Source organism: Chaetura pelagica, unplaced genomic scaffold (assembly GCF_000747805.2).
Source record: "Chaetura pelagica isolate M959 unplaced genomic scaffold, ChaPel_1.0 scaffold33, whole genome shotgun sequence".
NCBI classification, from domain to species: domain Eukaryota; kingdom Metazoa; phylum Chordata; class Aves; order Apodiformes; family Apodidae; genus Chaetura; species Chaetura pelagica.
The window spans coordinates 1950939-1957417 of NW_009952874.1; positions in this window are offsets into that span (position 1 = coordinate 1950939).

The following is a 6479-nucleotide window of genomic DNA, read 5'->3' on the forward strand; positions in this document are numbered from 1 at the left end:
TCTTTCCCTCTTGCATCCTAATACACACAAAATTTCTCTCCAGCCCAGAAAATACACAGCAAAGTTGAGCTTTCTCCAGTGTGGCCTTGTTACTTCTCTCTTTGAAATCCTGCGTGACTTTTGTCATGCCTCTTTTCAATTTCAAGATCTTTCATGACTCTTCTCATCTTTGGGTTTTGCTCTGATGTGCTTCCTTTGACCTAATATTGTCTCTTTTTCTAGTCTTACATAGGATCTCTATTTATTTGTTTATTTTCCTCCTGTTTCTGTTGTACCTGCTTTAGTACTCTGTCCTTTAGATAACTTCAGTAGTAGTTTCCTGCAACCTCTGTCATCTAGAAGTGTCCCAGGCCTCCTCAGATAGGGCAGCTGATTGTATCTTCAACACTTTCAGGGATTTGGAGCCAGTTCAGCATTAAAGCAGAAGCCAGTTGGGGTAAAATAAAAACGAGCTTGCATTTTTGCAAGCTGAGCTAACTATGCTGAACTCCTGGAATTGTGTTTAACTCTGAACCCTGGAAAATAACGTGCTCTATCTGGGAGTTGAAAGTACTAGAAACCTCCTGATGGAGCTTCTTCAAAACTAATTTGATTTATATATAGGGCTGATATTTATCGAGGTTGAATTGTCTGTGATGTTTTTGGAACTCACTGATCAAATTAATTGTCAGAGAGGAGCTCATTTTTTCATTCCATTCATGTTTGGTACAGTCAGTGTAATATCACATTCTTTTTATGGAACCTGTAGGCTGACTTTGTATAGTATATGGAAAGAAAAAAGCTTTTACATGCTCTTCTTGTTAATGATGGTTATTAGGGCAGGCACAAGGAGCAGGCAGCCAAGAAGGAGATCCTGTTGTGATGCACAGTACATGAACATGGAGCGTTACACTGGCCCTGCTTTATATTTCAGTCTAATTACAGCCTGTCACAGTCAACAAACCATTTCTTCCATAATAGAAACCATGCGTACTGTATATTATACAGGATGCTAAAAGATGTGGTGAGAGCTGGAGAAAAAAAAGCCCCTAGCTTTCCATTTATGATGGAGGACTTTTGTTGGAAAGAATTTATTTTCAATAAAGAGCAGTTATTCCCATGTTGACCTGCAGGATTTTAATAAAGGGTAACTGTGGACCGACAATCTTCTTCAACCTCCTACTTAGAAAGTAACGGATGTCAGGCTATCATGAATAATATTTGGAGAACAAGTTTTTCTCTTTCTTTCCTTTTTTTTAAATTACAGATTTTTTTTTAAAAAAGGGTTAATTTACACCTTTTTTCCTACTTACATTATGTTTAGTTTGGAGATCCAGTTCAGCACTCATACAGAACAAGGAGTTAGGGCATGAGGTGTAACTGTAAGGAAGTAGTTTACCACAACTTGATGGGTTACCACATACCAGTGAGCAAAATAGGCTGTGTGTGCCTCCTTATCCCACCCCAGCAAGGAAGGAAGGCCCCTTCACTTAAATAATTGTTAGAATTTGGGTGATAACCATGCTTGCCCTGACCAGCCCCAGTGTCTCAACTGTGTGTGATGTCCTGCTTCCATGTTCCTTTCCCTCAATGCATTGCTGGGGCCCTGGTTCCTCAGCTGGGGACTGTAAAAATAATACTGTTAATGAAACCTGGGAAGGGGCAGCTGGGGGGGGGAGGGAGGGAGGGAGAAACACACCGTGTTGTTTTGTCCCTGTGCTTTCCTGTGGAAACTCCTACCTGAAGGGTTTTTCTCCTCTTTGTTGTCACTGATTTGATGCTTGTATCAGTGCTGTGGTTTGTGCTTTATGTCTGGTATTCGGGGGGGACAACAAAGGATGCTGTTTGTGAGCCTAAAGGATAAGGAAAAAGCTGGATGAGAAAGCTCTGGTAGCAGTGGAGTGTCTGGGGACAGAGGGAGGAGAATGGGCAAATATTAGCAAGAAATGTGCAGAGGTGCAGGGGGATGTTCTGAAATGCCAAGATTTTTGTGTTTCTAATGCATTCATTAACTAAATTAAGTTGCTCTGAAGCATAAGCACTTGGGCAAAATCTGCTCAGCAAAGGAGTCTCCTCACAATAGCAGCTTTCAGCAAAAGCAAAACAATAAAAAAAATCCTGGGAGACTCAGTCCTCATATTCATCTTTCCTGTAGCATCTGCAGCATCAGGGGATTTCCTTGTAACTTGATGCATCAAAGAGATTTGTGCTCCTGTTCCATTTCTCAGCCTGTGCTGCCAGGCGAGCAGGTCACCTGTCAGCTTCCTCTTCCCTTGGGACTTCATCCCTCTGAAGTCAGGGGGAGTCTCTGCATTACCACCAGCTTCACAGGCTTTGGAGCAGGCTCTGAAGCTTGTCTTCAGCTCGCTGAACCCTGTTCAAGTTCTAAAGCATAATATTTCTTACTGGTCTCTTGTTTCCTGAGGCTGTGAACAGTCTTATGTGAAAGAGGGGACTTGGGAACTTGAGTCTACTCCCTGAAAAGTGTGAGGGTTAAGAACAAAGGGAGGCTGCAGAAGTGGCAGCTGTGGCTCCAGATGTGCCTGCCTGCCCCAAATTCTGTGCTAGGCCCCCAAGGGACCAGAAGGTCCAGAAGGTCCTGTGATGCCTTAAACCTGAGTTGGTGCTAAGTACTTTGTTCAGTTTTGGGGCCCTCACTACAAGAAGGACATTAAGGTGCTGGAGTATGTCCAGAGAAGAGCAGTAAAGCTGGTGAAGGGTCTGGAGAACAAGTCTTAAGAGGAGCAGCTGAGGGTGTTCAGTCTGGAGAAATGAAGGCCTAGGGAAGACTTCTTGCATTCTACAACTACTGGAGAGGAGGTTGTAGCCGGGTAGGTGTTAGTCTCTTCTCCCAAGTAAGAAGTGATAAAGCAAGAGGAAATGGCTTAAAGTTGTGCCAGGGAAGGTTTAGATTGGATATTGGGGAAAAAATTCTTCACCAAAATGGTTATCAAGCATTGTAACAGGCTGCCGTGGAGGCGGTGGAGTCACCATCTATCCCTGGAGATATTTGAAAGCTGTGTGCTTAGGGACACGGTCTAGTGGTGGCCTTGGCTGTTGGACTTGATGATCTTAAAGGTCTTTTCCAACCAAAACCATTCAATGATTTTATGATACTAAGTGGCTTCAGCAGCAGCAGTAAGAGCTTAATTCCATTGTCTCCTTGGCTGTCAACCACCAGAAAAACAGAGGGTGAGGTGAGCCACAGGCAGAATGCGGAAGGCAGGGTGAGGGAACATCAGTGGAGCTCTATTCTATCCCCAGTGCTCTGCGTTGGTTACAGTGACCATTTCCTCCTCTCCTGCTGGGAAATGATGTTAGCCTTTCACTTAAGCCTGAGTTGGCTTTTAATTCGTGTCTCACTGGTGAGGAAAGAGGAAGCTGGGGCATCACTTCTAAGCATTGGCTGCTGCTGCTTTTCATAGAATTATTATTAAGGCAGTAATCATTTTATACAGAGATAAATCCAGCTGGGCAACATTACAAAGGAGACAGCATTTAACCGGAAAGCAGAAAACAAAGGCAGTTTGATGCAAAAGACAGACATGATGGTTGCTCTAGACAAACATCTTTCTGCTTTGGCCCGAATGTCACTCAAGAAGCACAGGCAGTTCTCTGCCAACAACCAGGTGAAGTCAAACCTAATGGAGAACATGACATGAATGTGTCATTGCAGTGAGAATTATTTTGCCCTTTTGGATAGGTAGTGTAAAATGGGAGCTGATGAGCCTGCAGCTCTCAAGACCACAGCATTCAGCATAACAGTTGATGATTTAGGTGCTAATTACTCTCCCCTGAAGCAAAAAAGATGATTGTTCTGGATGGCCTTTAAAAGGAATGGCAAGACTGTTAGGAAGTGAATAGTCATCACTGTAAGTCACATCTAACTCAGCTTTACTATAACTTGGAAGGAATGCTGGAGAACAGCCTCTCTGAGGACAGCTTGGAGCTCAGAGCCACTGAGGGAGTGAAAAGTCACTTCAGCAGGGCCAGGTTTTTGCTTCAGGCAGGTTTTAATATGAAAGGTGCTGTGCAGGAGGTCCCTGGCTGAGACTGGCAGGGCTGCTCCTTGGCACACACAACCACTGCAGAGCTACCCAGGGCCTTGCTTGGTGGAGCAAGGTCTCCTCCTCTTCAGGGAGCCATATGAGTTGGAGAGTCACATAGGGATAAAGGAGAACTGAACATACATGCACATAAAAATACGCATAATGCAGAAGAGAGTGCAGGCACAGACTGCAAGGCAGCTGTGAGCTGGGACAGGCAGTAACCCTGTACTGCAGAGCTGTCCTCTGTGTGCCCACCAGAGCAAGACTGAATCTGCTGGTCCTTTGGGCTCTGTCCCTCTTGAGTGAGATGCACCCTGCAGGCAGCAAGGCAAGACCACCCTCAATCCTCTCCAATGGCCTCTTAGCTTTCAGGATCTTGTGCTGTCTGGCTGGTATCTCAGGAGTTCTGTGCTCCTCCTGCATAATGCAAGGAGGGAAATGGCCACCTCAAAATCCAGCCCACCTGCCTGGAAGTCACCAGTCTTGTTTTCATCAGAGTTGTGTTTCCATTGCTGCAGAAGGGAGCCAGCTTGGCCTCTCTGAGCAGAGAAGGAAGGCAGAGCTGAGGAAGCCTGGCCAGCTCCTGGCCCTGAGGTGTACCACAGCCTCCTCCCAGGTTTTGGTGGCACCAAGACCTTATTCCACCTTGCAGCTTCAGGTTGCCCCGGTGCCTGCTTTCCATGTCTTCATATCAGGCAGGTTAAGTCATGGTTCTGTGATTCTATGTTCAGTGTGTTTAGCCCTAGTTTAACACTTTCTACTGGTAGCTATTAGTAGCTATTTGGTGAGTGTATTTCCCTCTGGTGAGTATTCCCTTCATGTATTTACATCAGTGATACAGCTGTTCTGGAAATGGCTACTGTATTTGCTCTTGGGTGTAAAATACTGACCAAGAAAGCTTGATGGGAAGAGAAATTACAGTTCTTAATTTAATTCATAAGGCCCCTTTTCCTTTGTCCTGAATCCCCCTTTTCATGCTCTACGGTTGCTGTGATATTTATGCTCTTTTAGGTACATTTTAAAGTGTAGTATTTATGTTATATTTGTACGCTTCACATCGGAGGATTGGATCATCATGGGAAAACTGGCACGCCGTGCAGCTGGTGAAAACCCTTTGTGTGGCTCCACTGTGTGACTTCCCTGCACAAAGCCGGCACTTGCTCCGAGTGGGCAAGTCCCTTCTCTCCAGTCTGGAACTGCCAGGAGAGGGCAGGAGAGCCAAGCCTGCATCCTGCTGGAAAATCAGAAACCTTGCAGGCATGGGGAAGAAATGTAAATTCACCAAAGAAAAAAGCACTATAATGAATGACCTCGCAACACATCTAATGCCCGCTCGTTGAAATTACAGAAGCATAAAGTAACCCAAATTTGCTACTTTTCCAGGCGTGGACATGAAGGAGCAACTGATGCTTAGGGATTTGTGAACCATGAATCCAGCCTCACAGCCTGAGCCTCTCCTTAATTGTTTCCAAATGAAACGTCTGTGCTTGCTCACGGGGCTGACCTGCAGGCTCCCCAGCGTGCACAGGCATCCAGAGAGCCTGATGAAGGAAGCCAGGGGGAGATGGACCTTTCTCCCCTGAATTCTTGGAGCAACCCAGGCTAGTGAGCCAGTACTTCCTGCAGGTGGCAAAGCGGCTGTGGGAGTCAGGTTCTGCAGGCCTGGTATCACTTCCTGAAACTGGTAGCTGTTTATTTCATGCTTTCCCTTGCTGAGCTGCAGCCTGCAGGTAGTTTGCTGCAGAAGAGGGGAGATCTGGTCAAAGCCTTCTCAGTCTTTTTCGTCCCTGCTAAAGTTAAGGGTGTGTGGTACAGGAGATTTGATCAGCCCAGCACAAATTGTAAGTCCTTTTCCAGGTTTTCTGTATTTGGACTTGAGAAATGTTCTTATTAGGCTGATTTTTCACCCTACCTGAATGAGTTTTGAATGACTGCACACCTCTCTGTGTGCTGGCACATGCACACAGGCACTTTGAATGTTTGGCCCACAAATGTCAGGCTAGAGCTGCTGCAGATGCCTTCAATGTGCCCTGCAGAGAACCTGCAGCAGCCATCTATCTGCTCCAGCAAGCCAGGGTTGGCAGGGGAGCTGCTGATTGCACCCTGACATTTGTATTCAGGCAAAGACAGCTTCTGTCAAAGCACATCAGTGAATCTCTGTCCAAGAAACTAATACAGCAAATCCTACAAAACCAGTGTTTTCTGTTACTTTTTGTCATTCTGTAGTTCAGTGATTTACAAGCAAATACAGTGTGTTCTACAGGGTCTTCTGCTTTACAGAGGAGATTTCCTAATAGGGCTCTGGGGTTTCCCCTTGCATTCCTAGGCACTGAATTAGAAGTAGAATCAGAGATTTATTTTGGTTGGAAGAGACCTTTAAAATCATCAAGTCCAACTGTTAAGCGCACTGCCAAGCCCACCACTAAACCATGTCCCTAAACACCACATCTA